The sequence below is a fragment of the Bos grunniens genome, chromosome 20 (genome assembly GCF_055505025.1).
Source record: "Bos grunniens cultivar Pamir isolate PY7600 chromosome 20, Bosgru_T2T1.0, whole genome shotgun sequence".
In the NCBI taxonomy this organism is placed as follows: Eukaryota; Metazoa; Chordata; class Mammalia; order Artiodactyla; family Bovidae; genus Bos; species Bos grunniens.
This window is the reverse complement of record NC_141184.1, coordinates 51957467-51977012: the sequence shown is the minus strand read 5'-3', so window position 1 is coordinate 51977012 and position 19546 is coordinate 51957467. Positions and strand designations below refer to the sequence as shown.

The window sequence follows — 19546 nt, the reverse complement described above, 5'->3', positions numbered from 1 at the left end:
TAAGATTGTATACCCTCAATGAATTGTTAATTCACTTTGGTATTCATTTCCTGCTACACTGATAGCACTAATGAAATGACTATAAATGACAACACATGCCTCAATGCTTTAATGTTGATTATCTTTCTATACAGTGGGCCAAAAAAAAGAAATTCCAGGATGGCAAAACATCTTGGTCCAGAATTCTGCCCTCGGCAGAATGACAAGGCGTGAGTGAAGAAAATGTGCCTGCAGAATTTGTGAGGGTGGCATTTTGCCTGCTATGTGTAGTGATTTGCCAGTTTCCCTTTCCCCAGCTATGACAGCGCCATGGATGCTAGTGGAGTAACCTGCACAGTGCTTCAGGGGCACACCACTTCTTCTGAGGCTGCCGGCTTGCTGAGGAGGCAGGGTGCATATTTGATCCATCTGCTGTCATTTATCTGCCAATACAGAGAGTGGGCCTCTGTGGGTCTGTTTGGCAGCCAAAGTAACATTCTAGCAACTCAAAGGAAGCCTTCCTTCAGAGCATGATAGGTGGAAAACACCTTATGACTTGTTCAATCCAAAGAAATGAGTACCCAACATTTAAGCATTAGACTTCAAAGGCCATGGCCCTTAATTAATAACAGAATTAAAATTATACTTCCAACTTTACAGACTGAACTTTTTTAAAGAGTGTGGAGAGAACTTTGATCACGTTTATCTTCCACTTGTAGTGAAAATACCTTTATTCTAGAATGATAAAACTTTGATTTTAAGTGAGTTTCAGAGGAAAGGAGGAGAATGGAGAACACCTGTTACATTCTTAGCGCTGTCCTTGGTGCTGCCCTTTGTTAAAGAAGATGGGTTTTATATGGCATTTGAATTTAAAATAACCAGTCTTTTTAAAATTGATATTCTACAAGCCAGAAGATAGACATACTTTCTCTTTGCCCAGAGATTTACACAGAGTATATATATATGGTCTAGAAATACAAAGTCAGGGAAGGAAAAAGAGGGAACCTATTCAGATATTCCTGGTGCCATTTATAATTTGTGTTCACTAGAATAAGATTATCTTAGATGCGGAATGGGGAGGGGAGGGACACACACGGAGTGTGGAAGCAGCCAGTTTCAGCACCCTGCACCATGAGCACTTGTGTTTGACTGGGTGTGTGTTCTTTGGACGGGGGAAGAGAGGACTTTTGCCTTTAAATCTCATTTCAACCACTTGACTTGTAATTGTGAATGTTTTCTTCCATGCCCTGTTTTTGAATCTTGTTCTATATGTTCTGTTCTTGAGATGCCCTTCATCATAATGTATCTTTTCATAGGTGGTATATAAACATGATGCCAAGTTGAATCCTCATCTCTGGCGTTGATCTCAGGGTTCTTTTTCATTATCGAATATCTTTGTATCTGTGTCCTCAAACTACATTTATATTCATCAAGATCAGTGTATTTCTTTCACATGTAGGTCTTCTGATCTCTTAGGTTGACTCTCCTAAGTTTCCTTATAACACTGAACTACCATGCTCTTAATCAACCAGTCTAGAAATATCAGTCGTCATTGCTCTTTCGTTCCTTTCATTTCCAATATCCATCCAACTGTTAAGTTCTGTTAATCCTGCCTTCAAACTCTGCCTCGTCTGTCCTTCATTCCTTGGCATGTTAACCTAACCTCACACACTCCTCATTCATTTGTATCTGCACTTGGACAAAAGCTACTGGCATGACTATGTCTAGGATCATTGTATCACTCCTACCTGCTACTCCCTGGGGACATGGTGAAATTTCTCATGTGATTCTCTTGCTCTCCATTCAAGCTCTCCCAGCAGAGGTCCCAACTCACACATCGACAGGGGTCAGGCAGGTAATGCAGATGGAGGAGGCAGGTCATGGTCCTGACCAAAGGGAAGTGCGCCCTCATCTGCCTGTGCTACTACTTCTAGGCTCCTAAAAGGTGTTGCCGGGTGAAAATGCACGCCAGTGTTGGCAGATGGCCTGATTTTTGCAGGAGAACGAAGCAATTAAGACTTTTTAAAAATTGTGTATTCAATAAATATCTATTGTAGGCATACTAAGTTCCAAGTTTTATTGTGTGCTGGAGGAGATACAACAGTGAGTAAAAATTAGACCCTGGTGATATTTATATTCTTTTTAGGAGAAAAAGATAAGAAAATAACACAGGCTGGGGAGCAAGTGATTTTTTGATCAATGCTATGAATAAAAAGAATCAGAGAAGGAGTTAATGAATATGTGTAGATGTGATGGAATTTTCAGTAGGATAATTAGGGAAGGTCTCATTGAAAAGTTGAAATTTCATCAGATACATGAAGGAGGTGGGTAAGTGAGGGAAGAGTGTTCTAAGCAGAAGGAAGATAAGGAGTCTTGCTGCCGTGATTGAGGAACAGTCCAGAAGCCCTGAAGACTAGGGTAAAGTAGCAAAGTGGAGCACAGGAAGAGACAAAGCTGGAGATGAAACATAAGTGGAGTAGGGGTGGGGACAGTGAAAAAAAAGTGGAAGTGTTAGTCACTCAGTCATGTCCAACTCTTGTCGACCTCATGGGCTATCACCTGCCAGGCTCCTCTGTCCATGGGGATTCTCCAGGCAAGAATACTGGAGTGGTTTGCAATACTCTCCTCCAGAGGATCTTCCCAACCCAGGGACTGAACCTGGGTCTCCTGCATTGCAGGTGAATTCTTTACCATCTGAGCCACCAGGGAAGTTGGAGAAAAATCATAGGTGGGTGAAGCAGGTAGGGGCAGGGACAGATAACTGGCAATTCATGAAGATCTTTGTGGACCTTCTATTTGGTCTTAATTCTGAGTGAAACTATAAGCCAGCACGGAGCTTTGAACAAGTTTTAATAAGTTCACTCTAACTGCTAATTTCAAATAAACTTGCAGAGGATAAGGGAAGGAACAGATAATGTAAGGGGGACATTCATCATGAGAAATGATGGTGGTTGACCACAGTTCTGGGCTGAGCAGCTGGAAGGATGGAGTTGCCAAAAACTGAGATGAGACAACACACAAAAAATAAGGCTTGGAGAGAAAAGATTAGAAGCTGTGTTATGAACATATTAAATAGAAATGCTTATAAGGGGATGTTGAGTAGACAGTTTGACTTGTAAATTGGGGGCTCAAGCGTAGAATGAAGGAACGTTCTGAATTTGGAGTGAGCAGCTAGGCCACATGTTGTGGTGTTCTTTCTCCTAAGATGAACTCTTTTTTTTTTTTTTTTCTTTCAGGTCTTTCTCATTTTTCTTTTAATTATCATCATCTTTTCGTAAGGTAGAGACTGCTCCTCTTAACCCAGTTTATCCAAATATGGGTAAAAAACATAAAAGCTCTCCTTTATTTATAGGCAACAGCTGAGGCAAAACAGACATTCTTTAATAAGACTTTACTGACAAAAGGAAATAAGTTAAATCAAAACAGCATGAGACTAGATAATCTGACTTATTATAGGAGCCATTTTACTCAAATTCCATGCCTTATGAAAAGTCTTAGTTCTGACTCCCAGTCCACACCAGGGAGCAGAAACCTTACCACAAAGATACATTCTTCTCCCAGGAGATAGAGAGGCATGACAAAGAAGCTTAAACTCCTCTTCTGCTTACAGCTCACCTCCTTTTTCTGATTTTCTATCTGAGTATATTTCTCTACTTCTGGTGATTGTATACTGGAATTTCATACAACAGTTAGAAAAGAAGCACCTTCCCTTGAAATACCCAATACAGCACCACAGGTCCAGTACCTCAGTAAGAGGTACATGCATATATCACTAAGGTAGAGGGGTCACTTAATTATAGCATGTATCATGGTATATCCTAAATAAGCATTAGTTACCTTTCCTTCCCCTTGGAATGGGCTTCAACACTCTATAATTCACCCAACCTTCACTACAGGGAAATAATTTTCTTTCCTGCCATGACCACATCATTCCAAGCTTTTCCTTGTAATATTTGCCCTTTCTGAAATATTCCTCCTTCACTTCTTCTGATACAAGTCTTGCAGTTCTTTATAGTCCAGCCCCACAAGGTCTTTTACCTAATTGAAACCCACACTGTTGTCTCTTCTTCCTTGTACATCTATAATTTGTCTATACTAATCATTTTTAATTGAAATGTACTATTTCAATTAAATTGAAATTAAATTGAAATATTTTGATATGGAAATTTTGTCTTCCCTGAAAAATAAGAACCATGATTTGCTTTTAAAATGTTAATTCCTTTTATAAAAAATTTATTACCATGCATAGTACAGGGCTGTTGTATGTAGGAGACACAATAAGGTGGTAATAATGTAGTAAAATGTGCAAATTTTATTTATACAATAAGTAAATTATTAAAAAATAAACTGTGAATGTTTGAAATGTCTGTTCATTAATCGATTCTCTAGAAAAACAGGAACACTTTGTCAGGCATTGCTAGATATTCCAGCAAGAAATAAAGCAGTGTCAGAGAACCATTTATTGTGCATAGGGAATGTAAAAGATGTTAGAAATAGCTTTTTGAGAAGTTGGGTTGGTAAACTCATATATTCAAGATTATAGAGAGCCATCTTGTGGGCAATTCAGTTTCTCCCTCAAATAAGATCTCTAGATAAAGTGATTCTCTGCTCTTGCTGCAGAATAAAAATATTTGTATTGAAACTTTTTGTTTTAATGCAAATTAAAATAACAAATGGTTTTTCCGGTGGTCATGTATGGATGTGAGAGTTGGACTATAAAGAAAGCTGAGCACCAAAGAATTGATGCTTTTGAACTGTGGTGTTGGAGAAGAGGAGATCCAACCAGTCCATCCTAAAGGAGATCAATCCTGGGTGTTCATTGGAAGGACTGATGTTGAAGCTGAGGTTCCAATACTTTGGCCACCCCTGATGCAAAGAGCTGACTCATTTGAAAAGACCCTGTTGCTGGGAAAGATTGGGGGCGGGAGGAGAAGGGGACGACAGAGGATGAGATGGTTGGATGGCATCACCGACTCAATGGACGTGGATTTGGGTGGACTCTGGGAATTGGTGATGGACAGGGAGGCCTGGCATGCTGCTATTCATGGGGTTGCAAAGAGTTGGACACGACTGAGCAACTGAACTGAACTGAACTGAAAATACAAATATAAAATTTGTTTATTTTAACCAGCTTCCATAAACTAATTGTAGACTTTACAATGTTTTATTCTTAAATTTCTTAAATGTCTAAAAATAAAAGTTCCAGCAAAGATATTACTGAATATTATAAATATGACTTATGGCACTTTCCATAAAACATAAACTGTGATCAGAAAATAAAGAGTCCTTAGAGATTTATCTCCTCAAGTGATCTATCTCTTTTTGGAGGTTTAAGGGTGCTTTGAAAATTTGATTAAATCTATGATTCTACTCCCTTGAGAAATGCAAATCTACACATTATTTTGCATATAATCTCAAATGTTTCAACAGCTCCCCTGAGGTTTACTTATAAACCTGTTGATGGACTTCATATTTTAAACTCATATATTTTACATAATGCACAGGAAAATCTAGAAGTTTTGGGGGTGAAAACAAAGATTTGATCTTATTATTTCATCTCCAGAAGCTCATGGTCATATAATTTCATAAAATATATAGATGAATAAAATCATGATGAAATATTTTAGCCATATTGTTTGAGTCTTTCAGCTGTTTGCTTTAGTCACTCAGTCATGTCTGACTCTTTGAGACCCCCATGAACTGTAGCCCACCAGGTCCTTTGTCCATGAGGATTCTCTAGGCAAGAATACTGGAGTGGGTTGCCATGCCCTCCTTCAGGGAATCTTCTGAACCCAGGGATTGAACTCTCATCTCCTGCATTGCAGGCAGATTCTTTACCATCTGAGCTACTAGGGAAGCAATATTATAGTGTTTAGTTTCTTAAAGTTCCTGACATCAACAAAGATAACATTTTAATATTAGGCTTATGTCATTCATGGTATGTCAAGTCTTTGATGTTTTTCGTCTCCAAAATAAAAGATGTATTTTGGTATTACATCTTAGCCTTGAACCCATTTTCATGAGTAAATGAAGCCCTGGCAGCATGAGGTTGATATATTGGAGCAAAAGATCCTGAACCGTATTCTACCCTACATTTCAATATATCCAGGCAGTCAGAGTGGTAGTTCTCTGTTTCCTCTTCCTTTCTCATTAAGAAGTAGGGTGCATTCATAAAAAATCACCTTTTGGGGGGCAGGACCACTGGAGCCCCACTTTCTCCTGTTTAGTATTTATGGTAGTTTATGTTTCCTTTATCTCTTACTATTAGGAACTCTAGTAGCTTAAGTCAGTATGTCCCAGAGTAAGTTGTGTAGAATACTGCTGCTAAGTCTCTTCAGTCGTGTCCGACTCTGTGCGACCCCAAAGATGGCAGCCCACCAGGCTCCCCCGTCCCTGGGATTCTCCAGGCAAGAACACTGGAGTGGGTTGCCATTTCCTTCTCCAATGCATGCAAGTGAAAAGTGAAAGTGAAGTCGCTCAGTCGTGTCCGACTCTTTGCGACCCCATGGACTGCAGCCCACCAGGCTCCTCCATCCATGGGATTTTCCAGGCAAGAGTACTGGAGTGGGGTGCCATCGCCTTCTCTGCTGCTGCTGCTAAGTCACTTCAGTCGTGTCCAACTCTATGCAATTGCCTTCTCTAGTTCCATATAATATCGATAGGCTCTACACGCAAAGCGATTCTATTGTCAGATAAGCTGTGATTCACAAAATAAAACTGATGTCTCTCTGTAAGATTCCTAAAGTCTTTAATAAACTAAATAAATATTTTAAATCTCCAGAGATACCATGTGCACAATATTCTAAACTTTGTTAAATATGGAACATTTTTGTTTATTTTCAGAGTATCTAATGGGTTTGGTACTCCACAGAGAACATTTTGGCACAGGCTGAACTAGAGACACAAAGATAGATTCAAAAATAAGCACATTTCTTGAACAAACTTCAGGGTAGTGAGAAATTGACTTCTAGTCAAGAATATTCTGGAAGAGGAAATTTTACATTAAAGGATCATAATTCAAATATTGTAACTAATTTTAATTTAGCAGGCAGACTGGTCTAATAGATAAAGACAATCACCTGAAAGGGAGTAAAAGTGTTTTATTCCTCACTACAGTCTGTTTTTCAAGTGATTACCAATTCATTATACCTCTCCAGTTAAGTTAAAGCAGTTCTTGTAGGAGTAATAGAAACATTGTGATTGGTATAGAACTCAGTTTAACATGCCTTGTGCAGATTCCCAAGCAGTATTCTAAAAGATGACTTATTCTTATATTAACTGATGTCCAGGGGGGAATGGTTCAATTTTTCTGCAAATGTTCCCTATGTTCTAGAATTGCCACATCCCAATTATTATATCCAAAGCTCTTAAAAGTCCTGTAATGAAAAAAAATGTTTTTCTTCAACATTGTCAAGCCAATATCTTCCACATTATTTGACTCTGTAGTCTTTTCCTTATTTTTATTATTCAACTGAACTCTTATTATTCAACTGAACTCTAAAATTTCGAAAATGAATATTCCATGCCACAGTTTGGGAATTGTTCTTATGCCCTTTTCTGCTTTTAATAAATAAAAGTATGTTTAATTCATGTTAATAGAGAAGAGCAGTTACATGAGTAATGTAAAAATCTATGAACTTCTGATTAATGGTGGTGAATTGACTATATGTGATCATATCATCTCCAATTAAATAGAGGGATTTAAAAGGAAGGGTGGACCTCCCTAGTGGCACAGTGGATAAGAATCCACCTGCCAAGGCAAGGGACACAGGTTTGATCCCTGGTCCAGGAGGATTCCACATGCCATGGAGTAACTGGGCCCATGTGCCACAACTACTGAGCCTGCTCACTAAATCCCGAGTGCTGCAACTGTTGAAGCCTGCACACCTGAAGCTCATGCTCCGCAAGAGAAGCCTCTGCAATGAGAAGCCCACAGACCGCAATGAAGAATAGCCCCTGATTGCTGCAACTAGAGAAAGCCTGTGCAAAGCAACGAAGACCCAGAGCAGCCAAGGATATAAATTAATAAATAAAAATTTTAAAATAAACAGAAGGAAGAGCATGGGAATAGGAAGGAAGATTACCATGTCCCATTGAACTCCCCCTTCTCAACCACAGCTCCTACCACAGAATACTCGATGTTAATATTCTGGAGAAATGTATTGGAGAGATTGAGGACTCAGAGAGCAGACGTGACGCCCCGCGGGGTTGTGATCTGGCGCTAAAACAAGTGATGAGAGGAATACGGATGTTGTGGTCAGATTCTCTGAGAAACATGCTCTGAGATTTTTGTGTAGCGGCTTTATGAGGATGTTCCCTCAGGATTGACACTGCTAGAGGAAGAGGAAGAAAAGAATAAAGGCTCAGTGGAGGCCTCAGCTAACCCAGTGGTAATTAGGAGCAACCACTTGGGAAATAAATTAATACCAAAGAAAATTTTACATGTGAAGAAAAGAAAGATAATTATTAACTCCAGGAAAAACAAAAGTTATACCATGAGAGGAATATAATCTTACTTACTACATAAGTAGTAAGTAAGATTTATATAGTAAATATACACAAACAGTGATTATAAATTTAACTGAAAATTGTGGTTTAACTAGATAAAAGAAGTGAAGGGAGATCAAAGAGAATTAAATATTTCTTTAATAGATTAATATCTAATAAATCAATAAACTAATATATAAATAAATTAATAGATCATAACTAAAAATTTCAAAATCATGAAAGAACAACATAAACATATTATTTAGAATTATGGAATTAAGTACCAGCAGAAACACAATGATTTGGGAAAGGGCATTCAGAATGGATACAGATAATACATTTTTAATAAGCCTTTGAGTGTAATTGGCTAATAATATATGCATAATTTCTCTATTCATCAGGATGGGTTGAGTCAAGCTGCCTTAACAAGCAGCGTCTGAATCTTATAACAACAAGGGTTTGCTTTTTTTCCCCAGTACATAGGAGGTAGCTACCTCACCAGGACAGAGGCTTTGACAGAGAGGGCAGCCTGGAGGTTCTCACACCATCAGTTCATGCTTGTTCACTCATGACTTTGGCCAGAGCTAGTCATATGGCCCTAATCAACCACAGAGGATTACATGCTTCTACTTGTGTCTGGTAGGAGGAAATGTTAGCCAAAAGATTTACTGACCACTACAATTTCTATCTTCAAAATTAATTAAAAGTAAAATGATTTACTTCTAGCTAAAAAATGAATTATATGTTCCATATTCATAAATGTGATAAATATACAAATATTCGTGTGTATAATATACAAATAAAACCTTTAAAGTGTGTGAATAAAATATAAAAAACTTGTAATTATATGTGTATAATTTATATTTTTGTATTTGGCTCTTTTATGAATGTTTTATTCATTCCTTAAACCAGTGTTTTTTGAATATCTTCTATTTACCAGGCATTATTGTAGGTTCTATTGTAGGCCTTTCCTTGTGGCTCAGCTGGTAGAGAATCTGCCTGCAATGCTGGAAACCTGGGTTCGATCCCTGGGTTGGGCAGATCCCCTGGAAAGGGAATGGCTACCTACTCCAGTATTCTGGCCTGGAGAATTCCATGGACTGAACAGTCCGTGGGGTTGCAAAGAGGTGGACACGACTGAGCAACTTTCACTTCACTTCACTCATTGTAGGTTTTAGGGAAATGATACAGACAGTGTAGCTTATATAGGGTCAGGAAGATTTGATAAATGTTGAATGTAAGTTGTGTTATGTTATGTGTTGGAAGGTTACAATTGCTGGGGAAAGAAAGTGCAAAGTAAAGGAAGTTAAAAGTAAGAACAAGAGTATGGTTCAGAGGGCAGGTTAGCCCTCATTGAGAAAGAGGCCCTTTGAAATAAGACTTGAAGAGGACAAGGATAGGCAGTTTGGATTCCTGGACAGAGGCAGCAGTGAGTGCAAGTGCCTTGAGGCAGGAGCACCCTGCCTATTTCCAGAAGTGGTGAGAAGACTCATAAGACTGCAAGGGACAGTAACAGTCAGAGAATGCATTAATGGGACATAGAAGCTATGCTAAAGACTGCTATCCCTTCAGTTAATGGTTTGAACTCTGAGTCAGATGCTTAAACATACAATGGAAAATAAATTTCTCAGCATTTAAAAGAAGACTAATATTTCATATAAACCAAACTTGTTCACAGTTCCAAGAAGATGGGAACATGTAGAATTTGTTTATCTTTTCTGTTCATTTTAATTTACCTAAAGCTCTTTCATACTTTATATACTACACCAAACACCTATCCTTCTGCAAGTAGAGGCGTAAAAAGATTGCATGAAGTCAAGGAGGGAATTAATATTTACTGAGCTTCTACAACATAACCTCATTTAATGCTCAGAATAGTCTAACTTGGTAACTATAATGTCCTCACTTTACAGAAGAGAATACTGAGTCTCACAGGGGCATGTGACTTGAGTTCTCAAGCTGTAGAAGTGGGATTTAATGACAGGTCGGTCTGATTCTGAAACATTTTCCCCATTGTTTATATTTGACTCCCAGAATATGTTTTGTAATTTACAAATTTCTTGGGTCCAGGGAATTATTTAAGCTTTTGATCTAAAACTCATCTACTAGGTTCAGAGATGCATGGAAAAGGACTCTCTTCATGAAGAGAGTTGGCCTTAGAGGACATCAGTGTGTGCCCTGTTAGCATCTACAAGAACTAGAAAGCTTTATTTACAGAGATTAATTCACATGGTGATAATTAAGGATTAACTATGTTTATGATGACAAATTTGTCTAATTTGCTAAAGAAAAAAGAACTATAATTCATTCTGATTTGAGATTTACTGATCTTTTTTTTTTCTTTTGCAGGTAAGTTTGGAAATTATTTTGATTATGGAATAGAGGTATGGTGTCACTTTTTTCCTGAGTTTTATTTTAATTGCTTTTAACATTGAGCATAAAATATGATGTTTTACTGTGCATTCTGTGGTGGTGGTGGTGGTGGTTATCAATATTTGAAAGGTAGCATTGTGGCTTTAATTTATCTGATTAAGAGTTTTAAGTATGTGATTCCATAAAGTCTATTCAGGATTTGTTTTGGGGTTTGTGTTTAAATTATTTCTATGTCAGATACAAGGACAGAGAGTATATTGGGAGTGTGAGGCATAGAAGAGTAGATAATATGAAATCACTGAGAAACTATAGGCCTGAGAAGGGCAGCAATCTTCAGGTCTAGGCATATAATCTACGGTGACCATGAATGCCTGTCAGAAAAATAAGATGCTTTTTCGTGAGCAGCGGCAATCAGCCAGAGACTGTTTTCATTTACTTTTCTAAGTACTTAGTGTGTTTTCTTCTGTTGCACAAAATTTATGGCCAGGGTATTGTTGATGTATATCTTTGAAAAAGAAGTGTCTATGACCATTTTGAACCAGAAGACAAATTTTAAATTAGAAAACAATGAAATATATCCACTCCCTGAAAACCATGTGAAAAAAACTCTAATGAACTATAATTAACCATTTCTGATATGAAGGAAGTTTCAGTAAATCTCGTGACACAGACGAGAATATAAAATATCAGAGGGGCTTTGTACTAGGCATTTGTACTAGGGGAGGAAGGTAGCCTGTTAAGTTGCCCAGACAGGACTGTGGCCTTATTATTGTACATTATGGTTTTGTTCATGTATGAAAAAGTGATTGTATGAGCTTTTAATCAAGCATAAAACTGAAGTAAAAGCCATGTTAATTGTAAATAATATGTTTGCTTTATTCTAGATATACTGTACCTGTTTGTAAAAGCAATTGTAAGCCTTAATGTTAAATGTCTAAAAATAAAGAGAGATGGGTAAATAAACCTACTAGTCTAAGTTCTACCTAATCAAAGAAATGATGTAGCTTAGGAGGCAAGAGAGTTCTTGAGCCCCTGGACCTGATGGGTAAAGAACCTGGATCTTGTTCTGGTCTCATTGATACAATTATATCAGTATCAAAGTCCACAAGAAGGAGTCAACATTATCACTTAGAGTAGACGTGCAGACATTTTCACTGAGGAAATATAAATTTGGTACTTGAACCACAAAGCAATTGACAAGGCTTCTTTGGAGAAGGCAATGGCACCCCACTCCAGTACTCTTGCCTGGAAAATCCCATGGATGGAGGAGCCTGGTGGGCTGCAGTCCATGGGGTCCCTGGGAGTTGGACATGATTGAGAGACTTCACTTTCACTTTTATGCATTGGAGAAGGAAATGGCAACCCACTCCAGTATTCTTGCCTGGAGAATCCCAGGGACAGAGGAGCCTGGTGGGCTGCCGTCGATGGGGTCACATAGAGTCGGACACGACTGAAGCGACTTAGCAGCAGCAGTAGCAGCAGCTACTCTATTTTAACTAGTATTTCTGTGTTCGATGGAAAGAAATTGAATTAAAAGACATTGTAAAAAGTCATGACATCATTAGAAAAATACATGTTTTCTTTTTTTTTCTCTCTGCCACTTTGTGTCAGAGAGATTCTTTAATCCAGGGATAAATCAGTAAAATCTTTCTGTAAAGAGCTGGGTAGTAAATATTTTATACTTGGCAGGACATAATGTCTCTGTGATACAACTCTGCTACTGTAAGCAAAGATAGCTGTCCATAGACCAAAATGTAGTGAATGAACATAGTCTGTTTCAATAAAGCTTTATTTACAAAAACAAGTCGTGGGTAGGCTTTGCCCTGTGATAGGTTTTGAAATGAAATGAAATGAAAAGTTTTAAGTAATCTAAAAATTTTGGAATAGTGTATATATTGGCCACCTTCTGCTGTAGATAAACCCCTGGTATAAATAGGAATGAAATGGCGTTCAGCTCTAGTTTAGAAATAAGTTATAAATTTCTGAAAAGTTTGGATGGATTTAAACACTAGAGGGCACAAAAGGATATTTTTTTAAGTCAAGGACCTTTTGTAAACAGAACTCTACAATTATGAAAAACTGCCTCGGAGTCAAGTGCTGTGACCTCAATGTGCATAATTTGTCAGAAATGTTGGCCTGCAGTTCCAGTGACCTCACCAGCCACAAGAACTTGAAGCGGTTGACCAACTCTGTGTTGCTGTAATAATAGCCATATGTCCTTTTTTTTTTTTTTTTGCCAGCTTGCTTTTGGACTTTTCATAAAATGTGGCCAAAATTGAGGATTTATATAGCAGAATATTTTCCATTTTATAAAAGAAGAATCATGTTTTGATTGCCCCAGGTTCTGACTAATTTTCATGTGGTGAGAGTCCTCTTTGTAATAAATAAGTTATATTCAATTATATTGTGTTTTACAAATCCTTAGAAAAAGTCACCATAAAATAATGCATATGATTTTTGAACTCAGTTGAGGGTTTTATTTCATAAAGATTATGAAATATCATCAGGAGGCTCAACCTTCAAGAATACTACTATTCTTTAACCTAGTAATTCTACTTGTAGGTATTTGGCCTAGGAAAGTAATCTGAAATGTTAAAAAGATTTATTTTTAAAGATATTTACCATGAAATTATAATATTGAAAACCTTTATATAATCTAACTCTGCCACATAAAATAATGTTTAAATAAATTTTGATATTAGAAAATATAATCTGATCAACCATTAAAAATAGTTTCAAGTACCTTTAAGGATATGGGAAGTTGCTTATAATATAACATTAAAAGCAAAGCAGAATCCAAAATCATGTACACTAAAATCTGAATTGAATATTAAAATTAGTGCATATGTATATATTATGTATGTACATACATATAAAGATGAGGAAAAATGAGCTACATGACTTAACAATCATTACCTCTGGCTATGGTTGATCTTTCTTTTCTTCTTTTATTTTTCTGCATTTTCCAACTTTTCTTCATTTTTTCAGCTTTTCTATTCATCATTTATATAGTCATAAAAAATAAATGTTGTTCAAACAAAAAACTATTTCAGCATTCTCACAGCTTTTTTGGGAGAATGATTTTTAGGTCAATGCTGGTAAAAGTCAGCAGGTTATAAGAAAAGCCTATTATTTTATGCATCAGAAAATCCATTTAAATGAATCATTGATTGTTAGGCAGACACATCAGTAAAGTCACTTTTTTAGGCCTGTAAGGACAGATTTCTGTGTTGTGGTTGAGTTGCCAGTGCACTTAGCTGGCAGTAAGGGGAAAGAAGACCAGCAAAGGAAGAAGAGCCTTCTAGAAAGGCCTGGGGTGCTAAGTTTTAGCAAAGAGCTCCCCTGTTAGCTCTGTAGACTGTGGTAAATCAGGACATTTACAAGAGGCTTACACACACACACACACACACACACACACACACACACCCTCACACACCCTCCTCTGATCCTTCCTCCCTTCACAATCTGCCTGGTGCCCTGGCCTTTCCCTGCTAATGAATTTCACAGTGCCTATGGAGAGGGGCTAAAGATAGAAATGGGAGAATGAAACATGTTAAATTGGACTTTGCCCTGAGCACACAGTTCCTCAGAACTGGCTTTGCATAGACTATCAAAGGAAATTCCATAAATAATATTGGCAAAAACAGCACAATCTTGTGTCACAAAGCACAAATTTGACACTATTGTCAGGTGAGCTTCTCCTCAAGACATTTTTAGTAGCATGAATGTTTTTACTGAAAATATATATTTTATCTTTTTTATTTTATAAAAGGATATCTTAGTTGTAGCATCGTGCCTATAGTCAATAATTCTGTAAAAAAGAGGGTATCTGAAAGTGTAAACATAATATGAGCACAGGCGCAAAAGTTGCGCTCTATGGAGTAATTGTTTTCTTCATTCACTGTGGATTCTGTGAGTTTTCTTGGAGCTTTTAATCCCTAGTACCTAGGAGATTGAGGGCCATGTTCACATGTTTACCTGGAGAATAATTTGATGGACTGCATTAAAAGATGGAATTGGGACAACCTAATAGCGTCACACAACTCTTAGGACTTAATTTTCTCTATATACAATTTTCTCTTTATTTTTAACTTTTGGACTAAATTGACTTTTAACACAAACTGATAGAATCAATCATATGGAATTTTTCACAAACTTATATCAGACCCTGACATTTACTAGTTTATATTCTCAAATGATACTGGTTTATATATACTTATATATGCATAAACATATACATATATGTATATACACTGATACATACACACACACATATATATACATATATATGTATATATATATACATATATATATGTGTGTGTATATATATATAATCAGTATGCATTTGTGTGTACTCAGTCATGTCTGACTCTTTGCAGCCCCATGACTGTAGCTCGCCAGCCTCCTCTGTCCATGGAATACTGTCCAGGCAAGAATACTGAAATGGGTTGCCATTTCCTCCTCCAGGGGATCTTCCCAACCCAGGGCTCCTGTGTCTCCTGTACTGACAGGCAGATTCTTTACCACTGAGCCACCTGAGAATATATATATATTCAGTTCAGCCACTGATATATATATATATATCAGTATATAAAAATATATATCACACATATCAAGGTCAAATAAAGTTGTGAACATTTAAGCACCAGCTGTTGTCCATGGGTAGGTGAGGAAATGGATGACTTGGTTTACATAAACTAATTACCAAAGGAAATAGAGAAGCCTTTAATCCTATCTTGAACAAAGCAGAATTAAATATTCATTACAAGAAGGAATAGCAAAATTTAAAACAAAATAATGAAATTTCCCAGGGGTCTGGTTTCTAAGAGGTCTGAGGGGTTCATTGAACATACGTTTATTTAGTTCCTGCTGCGCTGGGCAATCCCGGGATTACATGGCCCCAGGAAGTTCATAGCCAAGTAGAACACAGAGCACATAGCACTCTTGCTCTTGACAGCACAGTTTCAGAAAAAGGAAGATTTCAATATGTATTAGCTCCTAGAAAAGAAGCAAATTAAAATGAAGACTAATTCCAGTCATTACAGATGCCTTCGGCATAGTTATTGTCATTTACTCATGTTTAGCTCACCAGCTAACCCGCAGCAAATTTCTGTCCAACCTTACCTTTTGTCACTACCTTATTTATGAGTTCTCAGGTAACATGAAGGAGAATGTGTCTGAGTCTTTCACACCTTCAGCAGGTTCACTTTCCCTTCTAGAGAAACCATAGGCACACTTTTTCGCAGCTGAAGCATGTTAGTTAACATTCACCGTATGGACACACAGGTTCCTAATTGATCATGAAAAGCACACAGTAATACAGTTGTCTAAAAACTATCTTCAAAAGATGAATGAGTTCTAGAGACCTGCTGTACGATATAGTGCCTATAGTTAACAATGCTATATTGTGCACTTAAAACTTTGCACAAATCCAGAAACCAAAGAGGCACAGGGGAACTTTTGGAGGTGATGGATATATTTATCACCTTATTTATGTGGACGGTTTCATGGCTGTATATATGTGTCCAAACTCATCAAATTTATACTTTATATATGTACAACTTTTGTATGTCAACTAACTTGAATGAAGCTGGGTTTAAAAAATAAACTATATTCATTATATGTGCCAACATCTCCAACATTGAGATAAATGCGGATTTGACGTGGAAAAGTTCATGACATTCATCTCCTGGCTCCAGTCTTCCCTGCTCAAATCCTTGTGGAATAGAGCCAACATCAATTGCTCTAAAATTCTGCTTTCATTATTTCACTCCCTTGCTCAGAAACTCTTGATGATTCTTTGCTTTTAAATGGAACAAAGGTACTGCTCCTAACAAAACAGTCAAAGTTTTGCACAATCCAGTATAAATCTTTTCTTCCTACCTTTTCCTAATGACCCCTCTTCGTAATAATCTCCCTTCCAAATTCTAGTGATTTACCATGCATGGGGTACAGCTTATCATCTTGTGCATTGGATATATTAGGCTTCTGAAGAGTAGTGACTGCTTGTATAAATTTGTCAAAGGACAATGCCAGTGACAGATACTTATTGGTTAATAACTATCAATATTTATCTCAAATGGCTGTCAGATCAGTGAGTTCATCCACTTAGCAAATATATATTGAACCCCTACCACTAACAGACCCTATTAGTTGCTGGCATCAGCAGGAAACAAAGCTGAGTTTCTGTTCTAACGAAATTTCATTTTTGTGTTTGGCGAAGGATAGACATTGTGAAATACATATACAAGATATACAGTATGTCATGACGATAAGTTCTGTGAAGAAAAACAACACCAAGTAAAGAAACAAGAACGACAGCAGTGATATTTTAGATTGAACAGTCAGAATGGGTCGCCATCTCTATTATAAACTGACATTGGGATCTTAACAAAATGAAAGGACCATGCTGATGTCTGAAGCAAGAGTGTTTTTGGAAGAAGAAATAACAAAGGTCCGAGGTCGGAGCGGGCATGTTGTGTTCAAGAAACACAGTGGTTCCTGGGTGAAACCACGTGGGTGGAACCCAGTAAGCCAGGAAGAGGAGAAGGAAAAGAGATTAGGGCGATCGGAAAGGACTTTTGTAAGCCATGATGAAGAGTTTGGATTTTATCCCAAATGAAGTGGGAAACAGAAGAGGGTTTTGAGCAGAGAAATGACGTACGTTTGCAAAGAATCACTCTGAGTATTCTGAGAATAGGCTTGGAATGAGGACGGAAGCAGGAAAGAATGGTCAAGAAGCCACTTCAGTAGTCTGGGCAAGAGACAATGGTGACCTGGACCAGAGTGGTGGCCGTCGAAGTGGTGCCAAGTGACCGGATGATTCTGGCTCCAGTTTGAAAACAGAGCTGACAGTGTGTGATGATGGATGTTCACATGGGGAAAGGAAAAAAGAAATGAGTTGAAGATGATTCAAGGGTTTGGGCCTGAGAAAACTAAAAAGAAAAAAAAAACAAACAAACTTGTATTTTCATTTGCCGAGTTGAGGAAAGACAAGGAAAACACTGATTTAGTGGTAAGGTGCTGGAATGGGAACCTAAAATTCAGTGTGGGCACTGGGAGGTGTATTTGTGGGCAGAGGCTTCACGCCCTGCCCCCTCGCCCCAGGACCCACCCCAGAGTCCGCCTGCACCCGTGACACACAGCCTGTGCGCTCCGTGGACTTCGCATCTGGGCAACTGGGAACTTTCTGTGTTCAAAGGAGCTTGCTAGACTGTGTGTGGGCTGCCCAGAGGGCTTGTGACTAAGCACTCCCAGGTCTGTCCTCAGACATTTAAAGAACAGAGTATGCTTACACACCACACATTCCGCTTGCTTCAGTGGGACGAGCCCGAGGCGTGTGTGTACGGTCACTCAAAGCAGTCCCCAAGAAGCTGGATTTCTATGTGCTCACCGTGATCACCTGCTCACTGATGTGTACGTCACTGATTCTTGTCCCTCCCTGCCCCACTTTCCCAACCTCTAATTTCATACAATTACCTCCCTGCCACCTCTCCAAATAAAGTATCTGTGCCAAGATTTTGCTGCATCTCTCAGTTCAGTTGAGTTCAGTCATTCAGTCGTGTCTGACCCTCCATGACCCCGTGGACTGCAGCATGCCAGCCTGGGAGCAATTCAACCTAAGACTATTATACATCCAAATGTCAGTGTCCAACAAGGGGGAAAACATGCTATTTTGAAAACAGGGAAAATGTCAGGGGTGGAGCTGTAGCTGGGAGGTGTCAGTCTTTGACAAGCCCGTGTGAAGTCACAAGGTCTACGTATGGGCTGGTTCGTACATATATTTGTTCCTTCCTTCTCTACCTCATGTTCTTTTTTCCATGTGAACATGGTGCTCAGCAGTGAACAGTCTGAGATTTTAACAGAGGCTGCAGCAAAATTTCTAGAGAGTAGTAGCCCAAGGGGAGAAGGCAATGGCAACCCACTCCAGTACTCTTGCCTGGAGAATCCCATGGATGGAGGAGCCTGGTAGGCTGCAGTCCATGGGGTTGCAGAGTCGGACATGACTGACACGACTTAGCAGCAGCAGCAGCCCAAGGAGTAATGACAATTTGACTGGAAAGAAGAGGGTCTTGAATCTACATTTGCATAAGAAGGATGTTGTTCTTCCTTTCTACTTTTTCCTTTCTACGTTATTTGGGGTGGTTTGGTAGTTCCGCTGGTAAAGAATCTGCCTGCAATGCTAGAGACCTGGGTTTGATCCCTGGCTGAGGAAGATCCCCTGGAGAAGAGAACGGCTACCCACTCCAGCTTCCCTGGTGGCTCAGCTGGTAAAGAATCCACCTGCAATGTGGGAGACCTGGGTTCAATTCCTGGGTTGGGAAGATCCCCTGAAGAAGGGAATAGCTACCCACTCCAGTATTCTGGTCTGGAGAATTCCATGGACTGTATAGTCCATGGGGTGGCAATGAGTCGGACACGGCTGAGTGACTTTCACTTTCACTTTAGAGAAACTAGAGATTATGGAAGGTCATGCCAAGCCACTCTTTGGTATTGTTACTTTTTTGTTTTTTAACATTGTATTTTGTATTGCAGTATAGTTGATTAACAATGTTGTGATAGTTTCATGTGAACAGCAAGGGACTCAGTCATATATATACATGTATCCATACTCCCACAAACCCCTCTCCGATCCAGGCTGCCTCGTAACACTGTGCAGGCTCCATGTGCTATACGGTAGGTCCTTGTTGGTTATCCATTTAAATAT

At 38.5% G+C, this 19546-nt stretch overlaps 1 protein-coding gene across 14 annotated transcripts in view; it reads left to right on the top strand.

Moving 5' to 3' along the window:
• PDE4D (phosphodiesterase 4D) overlaps positions 1-19546 on the top strand; it is a 1650639-nt gene that overhangs the window by 1237370 nt on the left and 393723 nt on the right. The gene's annotated exons all lie outside the window — the stretch shown is intronic.